The sequence below is a fragment of the Onychomys torridus genome, chromosome 3, assembly GCF_903995425.1.
Source record: "Onychomys torridus chromosome 3, mOncTor1.1, whole genome shotgun sequence".
Taxonomy (NCBI): domain Eukaryota; kingdom Metazoa; phylum Chordata; class Mammalia; order Rodentia; family Cricetidae; genus Onychomys; species Onychomys torridus.
This window is the reverse complement of record NC_050445.1, coordinates 57,279,448-57,298,215: the sequence shown is the minus strand read 5'-3', so window position 1 is coordinate 57,298,215 and position 18,768 is coordinate 57,279,448.

Here is an 18,768-nt window from a genome sequence, read left to right as displayed (position 1 = left end):
AGTCTGCTGAGATCCATGCGGATGAGGACCCAGAGGAGAGGAAACAGGATCGGCTGAAACATTGGCAAGGTGAGGTTGGAGGTGGTTTGTTCTGTTTCTCTGATCATTCAGCGTTCATCCCACTACCTTGCTCTAGGTTTGTTTTTTATTAATAAAATCTTTTAAGATTCTTCTACAGTAGTATAGATAGGTCATATGTTAGATCTATTTCTAGTGTTCTGAGGAAGCACCATACTGATTTCTATAATGATGAAACCGGTTTGTACTCCTCACAAAGTGAATAAATGTCCTCTCTTCCACACAAAATTACCTATATTTGTTGCCTCTCTTTTTTTTTTCTTCATCCTAACCATTTGAACTAGGCTAAGATGAAATCTCCAAGTAGTTTTAACATACATTTCCCTGCAGTCTAAGGATGGTGAATACTTTAAAAAATATTTCTTAGCCATTTATATTTCCTCTTCTGAGAACATTCTGTTCAGTTCTGGAGCCTGCTTTTTAATTAAGTTGTTTTCTTAGAGTTCAGCGTTCTGTTGTTGTTTTTTAATTCTTTGTATATTCTAGACACTCATCCTCTATCAGGTACATAGCTAGCAAGATTTTTTTTTCCATTCTGTCAGCTGCTGTAATGAAGAAACTTTTTAGTTTTATGAGGTCCCATTGATTTCTTGATATTGTTTTTTATTCATTTGCACATAATAAATGTATAAACGGACTTTAATCACTTCTTTCTATCTACTTGTTTGAGGTTTAGCTCATTTGCGTTTTCTCAAGGCCTAAGGTTCTCACGTATCCCTTAAATTTTGTGTGCTGTGCTTCCTTTTTTCTTCAGTTCCAGGAATTTTCATTTCTTTCAGTCTTGATTTTTTTCAATGGCTTGCTGATCATTTAATGGTGCTTTATTTACCCTCCATGTTTTTGTGTATGTCTTCTAGAATCTTTCCCTGTTGTTAGTTCCTTATTTTATTCTACTGTGATCAGACATAAGAAATTATATTAAAATAAGTCTCTGTCCTTGAAATAACTGGCTTCTCTCCTAGTATATGGACTAATTTACAGAGAGTACAATGGGCTTTAGAGCAAAATGTGTTTTCAGCAGTGTTTGGACAGGATGTGCTACAGATGTCTATTAGGTCCACTTTACCTGTGGTGGTATTTCACTCAGATACTTATTTTTCACTTGCTAATTTTTTGTTGTCTATTGGTTGGTGTAGGGTATTGAAGTTCCTCATTATCATTACATTGGAGCTAATCTATGTCTTTACACCCAGTAGTGGGTTTGTCTGTTTGTTTTTTTGTTTTGCAAGACAGGGTTTCTCTGTATAGTTTTTGCACCTGTCCTGGATCTAGCTCTGTAGACCAGGCTGGCCTTCAACTCACAGAGATCCACCTGACTCTGCCTCCCAAGTGGGATTAAAGATGTGTGGTGCCGCAGCCGCAGCCGCCGCCACCACCACCACGAGCACCAGCATCCCGGCCCAATAGTGTTTTACAATGAAAGTATCTGTTTAAAGTTGTAATATCCTCCTTATGGTTTGTTCCCTTAATCAGTCTGAAATAATTTTCCTTGTACTTGCTGATTAACCTTGGTTTAAAATACATTTTTGATGATATTAGAGAAATGATATCTGCTTCGTTTCTAGTTTTGTTACATGCTATAATTGTAGTCATTTTGATGGTGCTGTATATGTATGTCTTGGTCTCAACAAAACATGGGTCCTGTTTTTTATCGAAACTGCTACTCTATGTGTTTTCATTGGTGAATTGAGACCGTTAATACTTAAAGCTGTTTTTAGATAGTGTATTCCTGCCATCTATGTTGGCTTTATAGTGTTTGGTGTTTTCCTATTCCTCTTTTGTTCAATGACGGTTTTAATATAGCAATTTGATATCAGAATGATCTCAATTCCTTAATTTATCTCAATCTATGTTCTAAAACAGTTCTTTCTGAAGCCCCTCCTTCAAATACTTGACCTGGTAGCAATCCTTGAAAAAAAGAAAAGAAAAGGAAATGAGTTTGGAGGAGGTCAATTCATGCTGTTACTTCTGGCTTTCTCTAATCTACTTGTCTCTAGGGAAAATAACATAATCTGTATTAATGAAAGGTGTTTCTTTTAGACTAGCATTATAGCACTTTTTACTTGCTTAACAAATACACTCCCCCAAAACTAATACAGTTGCTAATTCTTTTCAAAAGAACCTATCAACATTTGCTCATCAGATCCCTTTTTGGATAATCCTTTAACAAGCTTCCTCTGTGTTCTGGGAAGATAGAATTATTGTCCATTTTGTGTGTGCTTTGATACCCTGGGCTAGCTCCCTGTTATCCTTCCATCCATAATACCTTAGTTTCCATCTCTGCCCACTGATTTATGTATATATAGTTTTGTGTGTCCATATGTATATATGTATGTTTAGGTGGTACATATGTGTATTAAGGTGTGAATGGCAGTATGTGTTCATATGTGGAGGCCAGAGCTTGATGTCAAGTGTCTTTCTCCATGGCTTTCCATTTTAAGACAATGCCTTTCATTGAGTATGTCACTCACTAATTAGCTCACTGGTTGGCTAAGACAGCTGGCCAGTGAGGTCCTGGGATTTGCCTCTCTCCACCCCTCTCCTAGCAAGGGGATTGAAAACATATACTGCCATGACTAACTTTTATGTGGGGTCTGGGGACAAAAAATAAGGTCCTTATAGTTGCATGGCAAGCCCTTTATAAACTGAGCCCATCTCTTAAGCCCCTCTATCTTATTTCTTGCACTGTTATAAGCTTTTGGGGAGGGGAATCATATCTCTTTGATTTTATAAATCTTTTAGAATGATTCATAGCAGAAATTTTAAATTTTGTAAATTTATGAAATGCATGGTCATTACTCCCATGGAAAATGCCCCCATGGAGGACAGAGGAGCTCAGGAATGTATGAGGAATAGGCATGATCCCATGAATGGTGATCCAAGTAGAAGCTTTCCAAGGCACTATGAGGTCAAGAGAACATTACTTTATCATGCCTGTACAACAGAAGCAAATGGAGCTTCAATTTTTTACCACATATAAAAAGGAGAAAGCCAATGTAGGAGCTTCAGCTCACAATAAGATTCCCCAAATTAAAAATACTACTTGGAAAATGTAGAGATTTAAAATACATATACATGCTCAACTTTGATGTATATAGTCCATCTGGTATACAGCCTTCCTGCAGAATGACTGAAGCACCATTATCCTCCCCACCAGCTTCCTGCTGACTCTCACCAACCTTCTGCATAACAAAAGAGTAGCAGATTTCATCTATAATTGCCTTCCAAAGGTAAATTTTCTATGGTAGCAAAGGAACAACTTTCCTATTCTTTTAATCAAAGCATAATAATCAACCCTCCCATCCATCCATATCATTTGACATTTTAAATTCAATGCTTGTGTGTGAAACCTTATAATATGTTTATATTATTTTGATAAAGTACATGTATTATTGTAACAATTATTTATGACAAGAGTAAAGCTTAATATTTAAAGCCTATGGCTATATAAAATTCAATTTTGAAATTATTACTATTATCATTAGAGAGGTATGTTAGTGTGATCAATAAAACTTTGTCAAGCATAAAATGTATTGGGATAAAATTCTCTGCTGAATGTGGAATACAAGTTCAAGAAGGAAAAAGAAATGTAAGATTTCCTCAATTGAAGATTCCTTTTTCCAAACTACCTGGCTTATATCATGTCAAAAAAACTAACCAACGCACACGTAAGAAATGGCTACAGTCTCAAAACTAAGAACAACTTGCTTGAGACCCCAGATGGCCATTTTATCTCTAAAGTAAGCAAATAAATGGGAGAAAGCAGCTATTGTCAGTGGGCACATATACAAGCCAACTCTCCTTCCATTGCTTGCATCAACACTTGCCTCGTTTCCCTGCCTCTTCCATCAGTTCCACAAGGACATACTTGGCTATAGCAAAGCATTTTATCTTATTGCAAAAATCTAAGTGCATGGACCATAAATTACTCCTGAGAAATGGCTTGTGGTTTTCACTATGTCACCACCCTAGTCTAAGTCACACATTAGCAAGAGGAGGTAGCAGAAAATGAAAGTTTCCAAGGGAGTGGAAGCCAGGTCATTCAACATGAAGGAGAAGCCCAGTGGAATAAGACTAGTTTAGGACTATAAAGGCTTTGGTCAGTGAAGATAGTGTCAAACCACTTCATAAAGTAAACAGTCCTACAGACCAGGCTACAGCCAGAGTCACTGAGTGGCTCACAGTGACTGAAAGATGAGAGAGTCATCTATGTAGACAGATACAGTGAAAAGCTCATGAGCCCTTACAAAGCCTTTACAAAAAGGAAAGGTTTTTTGGTTCTCAGTGATGGAAATCAACATGAGAGACAGAGGACAAGATAACATAATCCTGAAGGCAGTGTCTGCACCTTATTCAGTGTGGATATGGGTCTCTGTGACTGACCATACCCACTTCTTTTATTTCAAGAGCTTTGAACACAAGCCCTCTTTAGGATGTTTCATTTACTCTATTCTATGGTAACACCCTTTTCCTAGAGTCAAAATGACAGAGAGCTAAGAAAGTATTCATTTAATTGAAGTTTAAATATACACAAGTGAGGGGGAAAATGGCTTAAAATGCTAAAGATTTTCATGTTGATTTTTTACATTAATCAAATTCTGAGGATAATTACTTCATCTTCCAGTTCATTTACCTGTATAGATCAGGCTGCCTCTTCCAGGGTGAGGGGAGGGAACAATAGATAGTGATATTTTCAGAGCTGTTTTCAGACCACAGGATATAACATTACATTTTGCCAAAGGCAGGGGTAATGGGAAGTAAGTTCTGAATGTTTACTATCACCAAAATACTCAGATACAATGCTTTTCTCTCTTTCTAATACACAAGTATGCACATCAGCACGTTTTCCAAGATGTAAATTCACTTAAAATGATTGATTAGCTATTTCTACACAGACAATAGCCAAGAAAGTAAGCTTTCACAATTTATTGCTGACCCAAGAACTTCCCTTGGATACATCTTTTTCCATACCTGAGAACTGTGTGCTGTGACTTGGAGAAACGAGCATCCCTTGGAATCAGATGACCTCAATTCCAACCCAGCTCTCCCATTTATTATTTGTGTGCCCTTAGCACCTCTTATATTTTCTTGTAAGATGAAGACAATACCTATCTCAAGCAGCTGTTAAATAAGAACATAAGTAAAGTTAGAATCAATGCTAATTTTCTGCCTTTTCTTTTGACACCTGAAAAGTATTATCCCAATATAAAGTGCTTGGCTTTCAACTGGTCTCCATTTGAGAGCAAAAGAAAATGAAATGGAATGAACATATAAAAAAATCATGACATTTTTGGTAAGTTCAGCAAAAACATCAACATTAGTAAAAGCAAAAACTGCAAATTACATGAAACTAGGTTAATTGTTCAGGAGCATATTTTGGTTACAAAGAGCAGTTGGAAACTTAAACCATTTTCATTCATGAATACTAAACCAAATACATCTCATTTAGACTAAATTGATCTCCCAACATAAGCAAGGGAGGCAAATAGAATATTAATTTTCTAAGTGAAAGGAGTACAAAGAGGATGATTTGGGTTTAAGGAATTATTTTTATTTTTGTGAGGACTATGCAAGGCCCAGTGGGAAAGATTTACATAATAGTAAAAATGATAGAGGTGGGTCACAGTGGTCATGGTAGACAGCTAAGAATTACTGATGCTTGTGTTCTAGGTAGGACTAGCTAAGCATTTAATGTATTACCATCTTGGATGGGAAGGTTTTACCTATATTAGCTATTTTATTATCTTAACCGTTAGAGAGTGTAGCTGCTGTTGTTGTTACTGTAATAAAGAAAAGGGTGAGGCACTGAAAGTTCCCTCAGCAGATACAGAGTGGAATTAGGAAGCCTGAGTGCTTCCATGTTTGCTCACTAGTCTGCAGTTGCCAAGTTGTAAGACTAAAGTAGATTGGGAATAAAAAGTGCCCTGCCCAGATTGGTGTTCCATCTGAGTCACTTCTCCCACCAATCATCTTTGAGTTGCTATGTGCATAGATCTTCTACTCAAGAATAGATGAACTATTAGCAATTAATGACTGCTGCAGTAAGGAGAGTCACTTTCTTTTAGGGGGCATCCACTGGTGGGTTGCTAATGCTCCAGATGTGACACAAGCCCAAGAACATATCAGCTTCATTAATTGGACTCAGTGTGTTTAAAAATAAGACAAATTCTGGGTGGTGGTGGTGCATGCCTTTAATCCTAGCATTTGGGAGGCAGAGGCAGGTGAATCTCTGTGAGTTTGATCTACAGAGGAGTTCCAGGAGGGCCAAGGCTTCACAGAGAACCCTGTCTCAAAGAAAAAAAAAAGACAAGCATTAAGTTGGGAGGGAGATATACTGGGAGAAACCCAGAGGGATTTAGAGAGAGGGAATGGGATGGTAGATATGATCAGTATATATTATATACATGTATAAATTTTTCAGAAAATAATGTAAGGTTAGTTCAACATACAAAAGTCTGTCAATGTAGTACACCATATAAACAAACTGAAAGAAAAACACACATGATCATTTCATTAGATGCTGAAAAGGCTTTTGACAAAATCTAACACCCCTTCATGACAAAGGTCTTGGAGAGATCGAGAATACAGGGAACATACCTAAACATAATAAAGGCAATTTATAGCAAGCCAACAGCCAACATCAAAGTAAATGGAGAGAAACTCAAAGCAATTTCTCTAAAATCAGGAACAAGACAAGGCTGTCCACACTCCCCATATTTATTTAGTATAATACTTGAAGTTATAGCTAGAGCAATAAGACAACAAAAGGAGATCAAGGAAATACAAATTAGAAAGGAAGAAGTCAAACTTTCACTATTTGCAGATGATATGATAGTATACATAAGTGACATAAGTATATACTTTATACATAAATTCAACCAAGGAACTCCTACAGCTGATAAACACCTTCAGTAAGGTGTCAGGATCCAAGATTAACTCAATAAAATCAGTAGTCCTCCTAAATATAAATGACAAATGGGCTTAGAAAGAAATTAGATATACATCACCCTTTACAATAGCCACAAATGATATAAAATACCTTGGGGTAACTCTAACTAAGCAGGTGAAGGACCTGTATGACAAGAACTTTAAGTCTCTGAAGAAAATAAAAGTATCAGAGGGTGAAGAATTATTTGAGAAAATGTGTGTATACATATAAAAATATGTATGTAACAACAATTAATGAAAAGGGGGGCATGAATTTGAAAGAGAGCAAGTGGGGGTGTGTGAGAGGGTATGAAGTGAAAAAAAGGGAGAAGTTATATGACTGCATTATAATCTAGACAACAAAATAGTAATAATAAAGAAGAGCTGAGGAAAACTTGAGGAGCAAGCTAGAAGCTGGTGTTCCTCCATGGCACCAGCATCGATTCCTGCCTTCAGGTTCCTGCCCAGTTTTAGTTCCTGTCCTGACTTCCTTCGATGATGAACAGTCATCTGGAAGTGTAAATATAGAATGAATCCTTTTCTCCCTGCCACCCCTTTAAAGTAAGCAACAAAAAAGAAAACATTTTCCTTAAAAAATATTTCATTAGCACAAGTTCAATTGTGTTTTTAGCAGTAGGATTTGAAACATTTATTAGCATCATTGGCTTTGTTTATAGTGCAAAGAAGATGCCAGTGAAATACCAATTTCATTGAGAAATTCTTAAATTTTATACCCATTTTTACTTCATTGTGAAGTATAGAGTCTTTAGCATATTATAGAGTACTTGCTATAATAATTGATTCACATTTGCCAAGATGAGATATGATAATGAATTTTTCCATACTCAAGATAAGAAAAGGTAGAGACATCATAAATAATACCCTAGTTTTACTATTATTGTTGTTGTCATTATTATTTTTCTATTTCTGATTTTATAACACTATAATTTTCTTACGACTTATATTCTGTCCAAGAGCAAAACAATCATCTCTAATCTATGCCTATGATCTCAGCTTGATCACCAGATATTCAATGTCACTCGGAAAATTCAGCTTTTGTGACTGTCAAAAGCACATCCAGGCCTGGGGAAATAGCTGCTACATATAGTTAAGGATCTGAGTTTGGATTCCCAAAAGTCACATTTTTAAAACGCCATGTAACATGTGCTATAACCCCAGAGCTGGGGTTGAGACAATTGGCTCTAGCCATAAACTTCTGATGCCAAAGATCTCTCATATGTAAAATGATTTATTAACTGCTTATAGCCTACTTATAGACTGGGGTTCAACTGTTTTGAAATAATCACTTCTGTTTCCTGATGCTTGGTTTACTCTTGATACTGCTATTTAAGGACCATATTTATGGTGGTTTCACTGAGAATGGCCCTCATAGGTTCACATATTTGAATGTTTGATAGGTAGTTTGTGGTACCTGTTCGGAGGGTGGTCTTTGAAGTTTCAAACTCCCACACCAGGCCTAGTTTCTCTCTCTCAGCACCATTCCTGCCTGCCTGCTGCCATTCTCCCTGACATGATGGTCATGGATTCACCCTCTGAAACTGTAACCTAGCCTGCAATTCAATGTTTTCTTTAATAAATAGCCTTAGTCATGGTGCCTCTTCATAGCAATGTCAAATTAACTAAGACAGTATTTGTTCCATGCATTGGTGACTTTCCTGCACTATTTTTCCTAAGGAATTTCCCATTAGCAGAAGAATCTATCCAAGTCACCTTTGGTACTGTGCCACAGACAAGAAGTTTGTAATGTTGTTTTCTTTGTAAAAAGAATATTGTTTGGGTCAGTTTCCACAATTATTGCAATGGAAATCACTTGGGTTGTAGAGTGTGTTATGGAGTATAGAGTGTGTTGTATGACAGGGCAATTTTATTAAAATAATGATAGTCTAAGATTTCAACAAATTAAGTGATATAGTCAGGTAGTAATGAAAGAATGCTTATTAACGAATAATAATGATTTTAACTCTTTTATATATGGCATATAACACAAGTACATCATACATATTAATACCACAGAAAACTAATTCATATGTATATAGATATACGCATATATATCAATGTCATATCAACATAATGGTATTTTACAAATTACTCTAGGTAAGAATAAACAAAATTAGTTTTCTGTGGTATTAAAAATTATATTTCTAAAATCAATGGATTTTTATTAGTAAAGTATATAATATGTATGATGTACTTGTGTATAATTATATACATTTTTTTCTTGAGTGTCAGTCATTGAGTGATTATGGCCACATAAAAACTGACATTTACAGTTTTTCACTTTTTATCACCTGAATGTTAGATCTTGATCTCTGTAGCATGTTCATTTTAATGAAAAAGGAAGATAATATAATGAAATATGGGAACTTACTATTTGCCTTAGAAACTATAAATATTAATCTAAGAATACCAAGTTGGGCTCCAGGTGAAGACTTCTCTAATAATGAAAAGGGTATGGTACTATGAGAAAGTTACAAGGAGGGCAGTCACAGATCAATGATAGGCAGTTCCGGGCATTCTGGAGTCTTCTGGGGTCACTTTCTGCTTTCTTATTCCCAAGCCTGTTTCATCATCTCACCATCCCTCTTGGCTGGCCCTCCTTGTTCCTGCTTCATGGGGTCACCCCACCACTGCCGTCATTGTTTGTTCTTCTGCACAGAACCCAATCCCACTGGGGCGAGAGGCATAGTTCACTTAAGATAGGTTAAGAGATTAATCAGCATTAAGCATAAGATTAAGCAGCATTAAGATAAGAGAATATCGGTTGACTAACACCATGCCATCCTTCTGCTCTCCCATCATGTGACAAACACTCAAAACTGTTTAATGACACATTGAAGTTTGAATCTGGCACAGACCTAAAATAAGAACTGTTTGTGATGTTTGAACAAGATCAAATAGTGTTTAACACACTAAATATGTTTATTTTGTTGTTTTTTATTATTTTATTATTATTTTCACTACTATATAATTATTTTATTAAATACAAGTTTGTTTCTTGAAACAGAGATTATTTTGCTTTGGAGTTTTCTTTGTATTTTCCTAGCTCGAAGTGAACAGTCTTCATGCTCCCCCACCTGTGAAGGAGTGTGTCATAGTGAGAGACCCACCAATGGTGTAACAAACTGGCAGTTTCCCAGCTGCTGGGATACAGTTTTGTCTTGTTTTGCAATATGTGTGAGTGTATGTGTATGTAATGGTATGTTGTGTGCTCATGTATTAGATGCCCTTGTCAACACAGAATATGTGGAGGATAGAGATTGATGTTTGAATGTCTTCCTCAATTGCTTCTTTGTCTCATTTCTTCCACTTTACTCTTTTAAGAAACAACTCTCAATGAACCTGGTGATTGCCAGTTCAATTAGACTAAGAGGCCAGTAACCCCCCAGGATCTGCCACTAGGTACTTCTGCTGCTGTTTTCTCTGTGAGTGCCAGGGATCCAAACTCAAGATTTCATGATTGTACAGGAAGCACTTTACCCGTTGAGCTGTCTTCCCAGCATAGTTTTGACAGTCACATGGGTTAAATTCTCAAATTTGTAGTAAATATGTAGTGGTCAAGTTCAGATTTCAAGTATAGATTAGAAAGACTATTTTGTCCTTAGGTAAAATACAGGTTCTAAGAAAAGCGCCATAAGGGTAGTTTGTATACCCAGTGAAACTTTGTTGGGAAAAACTAAATTTTCCTATGCAAGCTGTTTTCAATTGGAGACAGCTTCTGGGTTAGGGATGAACGCTTATGTCTACTTCCTCTCTCAGTACTGGACCCCATCTGTGAGTTCATATGTGCATCAGTTCTGTTGTGTCTGGAAGACTTTGTTTCCTTGGTGTCTTCTATTCCCCCTGACTCTTACAACCTTTCTCCTTCGTCTTCAGCAGAGTTATTCTAAACATGAGGGACGTATTAGACAGACACTTCCCAGACAAGACGAATATTCCAAGGTTTCCTATACTCTGCACACTGTCATGTCGTGGATAGCCAGCATAAAATGAACTCAATGAATTCATTGATATTTTTAGAGATTTTTTTTTGTCTCATAATGCTTTGTCTGGGATGTTTCTTTTAATCTTACGGTTCTTATGATTATGTATTATGGTTTCTGGTTTTGTGTTTTTATCAGATATCTGTGTACGCTATTGTGTGTGTCTCTGCATCTATGTGTTCTTGTGTTTCCTCTTTGGCTCTTTTTTTTTTTTATTTGTTTCATCCTATTCCAGTTTGTTTTTATTGTATCTTACTTTATTATTTTTCTTAGATGACTCTTTTCTAATGAGAGAGAAATCGAGAAAGGGTACAGAGGGGATGTAGGGAAGGTCTGGGAGGAACTTGGGGAGGGGAAATCAGAATCAGAATATAGTCTATAAAAAATTCAATTAAAAAATAGAAAAGAAAAAGTGAGAGTACCATATCATAAATTCTGAAATGGAAATGACGGTGGTGGTGGTGGTAGGATGATTTTGATTATGATGACAGAATATTATTCATGTAGAGTTGATACTACTCCAAACTCAGCTCACAGGGTAAGTACTACTTTCTAAGGTGTTCCTAGCTATCAGATATATCCTCTTCTAGGTCACTAAGAATGTAAAGGCACTTTCAATTCATGATGGCACGGCCTTCTCTCTAAGACACACCTCATTTTTCCAGAAATGTGACAAAGATGTATTTTAGAAGGGGTAAAAATAAAGTTTAACACAAATCTCCCTATAATCCTCATCTTTTCATTATTCTCCCTCCAGTGTGTCTTAAATTATTTCATATCCCATATTAAGTGTCAGGTTGGTGACTTCTTTGCAGCAAGCTTTCTTTAGTAACTTAAGGAAGAAAGAATCTCCTTCACTTTGTGCTAGGCCAGCAGTCCTTGATCACATCTCTGTCATTCACAGAGAATCTCCATTGTCTATGGTATAGATGTACAACTCCCCAGACTAGCAAAGTTCCAGTTTTCCAAAGTCCTGCTAACTGCACAGTCTTCTTGCTGTATTACTCACCTTCTAGATTTAGAATCAAACCTTATAACAGAGTAACAGAAACAAATACAGGAAAACAAGTGACAGTCCTGGAAATAAAGGACATAGGAAAGCATTACTTGACACCAAGCCTGATGACCTGAGTTCCATTCCAAAACCCAAATGGTAAAAGTTATACACCATGGCATGTACCCAACACACACACACAAACACACACACACACACACACACAAATAATTGAAAATTAAGAAAATGTTACTTTTTGAACTTTTTTTAAGATTTATTTATTTATTATGTATACCAAAGAGGGCCCCAGATCTCATTACAGGTGGTTGTGAGCCACCATGTGGTTGCTGGGAATTGAACTCAGGATCTCTGGAAGAGCAGTCAGTGCTTTTAACCCTTTAGCCATCTCTCAAGCCCTTAAGAAAATGTTATATCAAGTAAATAAATCAAGCAGCAGATACAGGCTTCCCACTTGTCAAATCTCTACATGTGTCCCTGCTGGTGATGGTATGGAGCTCCTGGTTGAAGAAAGATCTGGTCCTGGGATTTTCAATACCTAGGTAGCCTCCAACCAATAACTATGCTAAAAGTCCTGGATATATGGTATCTGGTTGACTAGTAAATACAACAGCCAGCTTAACTCTTAACACTTCTGCAACAAGTGAACAATTCCCAAGACCGGATCTGTTGCCCATAAGACACATGCTGGGCTACGAGTGGCTTCTTAAGCAACTGTGTATGTTTTGTTGTCCTCCCTGGTCTCTTGTTTGCTTTAATCTTCATTTGTAGGAGAAAACAAACACTTTTTATGCTGTTAGCATATGTCTCTGTTGCTGATTGGGCATCAGAGACATATCCAAAGTGACATAATGACATAATCAGGCATTGTCCTTTCATGATAACACAGGATATGCATATTTCTTTGTCTTCAGCATCTCAAATGTTGTGACAGTTCACCAAGCAGAGTGCACTTGTTATTAGAATCGTATGTTTTAGGTAGAATGTGGTGCTTTTTTTTTTAATTTCTTTCTTTATTATTATGTGTTTTAATTTTACACATCAGCCATGGGTTCCCCTGTCCTCCCCCCTCCCACACCCACCCCCCTTTGCCCCAGCCACTCCCCTCCATTCCCATGTCATCCAGGATCAAGGCACACCTGGGGATTCATTTAAACCTGGTGGATTCAGTACAGGCAGGCCCTGTCACCTCTTTCTGGACTGAGCAAAGTGTCCCTGTGTAAGCTCAAGGTTTCAAACAGCCAGCTCATGCACTAAGGACAGATCCTGGTCCCACAGACTGAGTGCCTCACAAACAGATCAAGCTATTCAGTTGTCTCACTTATCCAGAGGGCCTGATCCAGCTGGCGGCTCCACAGCCTTTGGTTCATAATTCATGTGCTTCCATTCATTTGGCTATTTGTCCCTGTGCTTTTTGCAATCTTGGATTCAACAATTCACGCTCTTGCAGACCCTCCTCTTTCTCGACAGTTGGACACCTGGAGCTCCACCTGGGGCCTGACTGAGGATCTCTGCATCCACTTCCATAGTTATTGGATGAGAGTTCCAAGACGACTGTTAGGGTGTTTAGTCATCTGATCACCAGACTAGGTCAGATCAGGCTTTCTCTTGACCATTGCCAGCAATCTACAGAGGATATATCATTGTGGATTTCTGGGGACCTCTCGAGCACTCTGCCTATTCCTGTTCTCATGTGGTCTTCATTTATCATGGTCTGTTATTCCTCATTCTCCCTTTCTGTTCTTGATCCAGCTGGGATCTCCTGCTCCCCTAAGCTTTCTTTCCCTCCAATCTTGCCCTTCATTACTCCCACTGTCGTCCAGGTTGTTCATGTAGATCTCATCCATTTCTCTGTCATTGAGTGAACTCAAGAAATTAGACATCAAAATGCCCAACAGTCCAATTCAGAAATGGGCTATAGAACTAAACAGAGAATTCTCCACGGAGGAAATTCAAATGGCTGAAAGACATTTAAGGAATTGCTCAACATCCCTAATTTTCTGGGAAATGCAAATCAAAACGACTCTGAGATACCTCCTTACACCTGTCAGAATGGCTAAGATCAAAAGCACAGAAGACAGCTTATGCTGGAGAGGATCTGGAGCAAAGGGAACTCTCCTCCACTGCTGGTGGGAATGCAAGCTTGTACAGCCACTTTGGAAATCAATATGGTGCTTCCTTAGAAAATTGGGAATCCATCTCCCCCAAGACCCAGCTATAGCACTCTTGGGCATATACCCAAGGAATGCTCAATCATACCACAAGGGCATTTGCTCAGCTATGTTTGTATCAGCTTTGTTTGTAATAGCCAGAACCTGGAAACAACCTAGATGCCCTTCAACTGAAGAATGGATAAAGAAAATATGGTACATATACACAATGGAGTACTACTCAGCAGAGAAAAACAATGACATCAGGAGGTTTGCAGGTAAATGGATTGATCTAGAAAAAATCATCCTGAGTGAGGTAACCCAGACTCAGAAGGACAAACACGGTATGTACACACTCATAGGAGGATACTAGACGTAAAACAAAGATGACTAGACTGCTACATAACTCCAAGGAGGCTACCTAGAAAACGGGACCCTAGGAAAGCCCCAAGGAATGTGGTGCTTTTTAATGGATCTTTCCTAAGGAAAAGAAGTAACCATGATCCTTTGGAACCACAAAAAGATCAATTCCAGTACCTACCGATAGACTTCAATAACGTGGTAATCAGAGACTACGGCTCCAGAGGAAGGAGGAATAATAGATGATGTTTCTAAATCCTTCAGTTCAGTTCTCACATCAAGAAAAATAATCACTGGCAAGTTCCTGTGCTGTTCTATGTTTTAGCACTGTTAAAACCTATTATTTCTTTCATTCCCTAGATGAGGCAGGAAGTATTCTCTTATTTTCTGGCAACATAGACAATTCTGCTGACTTTTTTCAAATTGTAGGGGAAAACACTATATTTTGTTTTAAATGTGGAATAAATTATGAATCACAGAAGATAAAAAGTATTTCAATTCTTTAAAGTTCTACTCTGCTGATAGAAAAAAACAACAAAAAAAACAAATAAACAAGCAAACAAAAATCAACAACAGTGGAAGCCTGTTTTAGAGTGCTATTACTGTACGTGGTCCTGAGGGAGCTCGGGTACAGGGTGAGGGGGCTCATTTCTACAAGAATCAACGTGGTAGGGTGGGCAGGAAATCCCACGAGTTCCCTAGATTTCTTTCTCACCCCTGTGGCCTTGGAACCTAGCTACACGTGTGTTTCACAACAGAAAAAGGAGAAAGCTTGAGAGTAGAAAGGGTTCTGAGAAAACAGAAATAATAGAGATGTCATTGCTTTCCGAGGATGATGCATTGAGGCCATTATGCATCTGATGCTCTTGGCTTGTGACAGAGTGTTGCCGATTACTACACTCTCCTGAGGAAAGGTAACAGAGTAACATCTCCTTCGCATGCCTTTACAGTCAGCCTGCTCCACATGTCTTCTCAGACATGTAGAATGTCAGAGACACCCTAACAAGAGGTCTGTAACCTCACTTCACCCCCACAAAATGGCTGTACTATTGTGAAGTAGTTAGCCACTTCTAATCAATAAAAAGCAATATAGCAATCTAATAACTGCCATTGGTTAATTGTTAAAGAAATGATATAAAACCTAGGTACTGTAATTGAGATATTGTCTCAGGTCTCTATTGTGTACTTCTACTCTTTTAGCCTTAGAAGACTCCATTTTAAGTGTTGGTAAGGTGTTTCAGTAGGTAAAGGCACAAGCTGGGCAAGCCTAGCACCCGAGATCCACCAGAATTCTCCAGTTCTTTCCAGACTCATACTCACTTTCCTTCCCACTGGCTTCTGTGTCCTTTTTGCGCCCATCAGGGCCAATTTGTGCTACCTAAATATTCCTGGAAGTGTGGCCTTCAAGTAGATCACAGTCACTTTTCAAGGACTATGCTCTTTGAGGACTTTTCCTCTATCCACAGCTGAAATTGTCAATAGCTACTAGGCTTCTGGAGGAACCTCGTGCCCCTTACCTAACACTTTCAATGTAGCTCATAAATATGTATGTTATCAGAGTATAAAATGTAAAAGCAATTACTGCCCTCCCCAGTGATTAGAGATAAGGAGATTAAGTATGCTAACACTTTACTGTTCTTGAATTAATATTTACTTGTCTTATTATAAAAATATTGTAGGTTTACTATATATGTTTTTAAAGAAAAGAGAATAAAATATAATCTACTTGTAACACTCCTATTCAGAAATGGTTTTTAATATTTTCTTTAATGATGTACCTACAATATGTAAATATTCACATTTCAGGAGTACACACCTGTGTGTTTGTGTGTGTGTGTGTGTGTGTGTGTGTGTGTGTGTGTCTGCATGGAAGCTAGTAAACAACCTCAGGTCTCATCCTCAAGAATGCTATTTTCTAGAGACAAGGGATCAGTTAGACCTGACTGGCTAGCCAGCAATCCTCAGGGATCCTCCAGCATCTGTCTCTTTAGCACACATCACCACACCTTTGTATGTATTATAGAGATTAAACTGAGGTCCTCATACTTGCAAGGCAAGGATTTGATAGACTGAGCTCTCTCCCTACCCCTTACAATTCACCTAGCACTTACAATTTATGTTTTAAAAATGTAGTAAAATAAAATAAATTCTCTGTATTTCCTTTAACACTTCATATTGTGGAGTTTGTTAAACTGAACATTACGTCAGTGTAACAAATCAAAGATCTTCAATATATCTGTATCAAATATTTCTCTGTAGAGCAGACAAAAAACAACCCTAAAAAATGTAGAGCACACATTAGGACATTAGAGATGGACTCATGGTCCTGTAGTCCTATGTCATCCTATATTGTCATAGTGTGGAAAGGACAATCATTGAAGCATTTTATAGCTCTTCCTTTGTAAAGAAACACTTCAGTATCAGAATCCAATACAATGCCTTCCTTCCTACCCTCTTAGCAATCACCAGGAGTATGTAAACCACCACCAAATACCTTGGCCTGTAGGGCTATGGTAGATACCTGTCCTTAGACTGACCTTCATTAAGACTACCTTTCTTTACTACATCACCCCAACAAAATGTCTTCTGCAGTGCAGCCTTAAAAAGATTAAATAAAAGACCAGAAATCCAGTCATTTGAAGATAAAACATTTCAGTTGTGGACACCTTTACATTTCATACATTTTCTAGTAAAAAAAAAAAAAAAAGTCTTTACTAGAAAAGTAATATACAAATGAAGTTGATTATCTTTATTTATTTCTAAGGGATGCAGGCTTCTTGCTGGTATTTAGAACACATTCCATGTTCTCTATGGCCCGAGTGCAGTAGCAGCCAAGGCAATCAGCACAGCTTCTCTTCCCAGAAAGGACTGAGGCTTTTGCATGTGAATGAGACACAGTATGAAACATCAATATCGCACATTTTACCCACACACACACCTGTTATTACGCTTCTACACCGTTATTTCATCATTAGCAGCCATCATGTGTGCTCTGTCTGCCATCTCACACCCGAGCTTCTCTTTTGTTAAATCTGTACTGGGAACATTCAGAAAGCAGCATGCTGGGATTTCACATCTGAACTGGAGGCCAGTCCCTTGCCCAGTCATTCAAGGATTTTTGTGACCTTGAATAAGTGATTGAGTATCTCCAGGCCTCTCCTTGCTTAAGGATGGAATGACATCAAACCTTTGGGGGAGTTTTTGGTTCTGCTGAAATAGTGATTATTTGAAGATTTGCTCACTAAAACACAAATGCAGTCACAGCCTCCTTGCTCAGTAAATCAGAAGAAGGACCCAAACCCTCACAGAGTCCTTTTGAACACCAAAAATGTAATATCAGTGAATGTTTATCTTTAGTTTCAAAAAAAAAAACCATTTGCTTATTTCAAAGCTGTAACTATTTCTAAATCAACAGGTGAAGAGCCCTGTCTCACTATTCAGAATGTATTCAACAGCAGACGGAAAAACAGCTTGGCATCTGGCTTCAGCCTGCTACAGGCTTGCCAGAAGCCCAACCAGGCTGCATTGCTTGCCTCTTCTGTTATCTTAGGAATGGCTCATTTCGGGGCTCCAGCAATGCTTGAAATTGACTGTCTGGTGTCACAGAATGCCTGACTCCAACCAGGGGGCAAATGTCACACCATGCCAGAACACATGGCTTGGTTTCAAAATAACAAGCAAAATCCATTTCTTAGCAAAAGCGCACCGCACTGGTCTAATGGTAATGCCATCTGAATTAGTCCATATTAATTTTAAAAGTTTACTTCATTGGTTGCTAACCAGGCATTACAAATATGGAAATTACAAAATTATGCTCCCTTCTTATACCTTTTTGGTTTCCACCATCTATCAAAAATTTGAATGAAAATAGCAAAAACCTCAATGTAGTCTGCCGTTTCTTTAGCTTGTGTTAGGTCAAGTTTTGTAGAAACAGATCTTATGATGGCATTCTCTGGCAAGTGATATCCTGAGAGGCTAAAAACCAAACAAAACAAAGAAGGAAGCAGGCTATAGATGGGAAGGGAGCTGAACAAAGATAAGGTTCCAAAGTCTAAGTCTAGGCTGGTCACACAGGAGGCGGGCTGCATGTACATAGGTGATGCCAGCCTGAGGAAAAAAAGATTAAGACACCACACATCCACGGCAGGCAGAGATCAGTTATAGGCACTCCCAGACATCCCTGGTCTAGCTGACTCTGTTTACAAGCCAGCCTGTCTCCAGACATGCACAATCCTTAGCT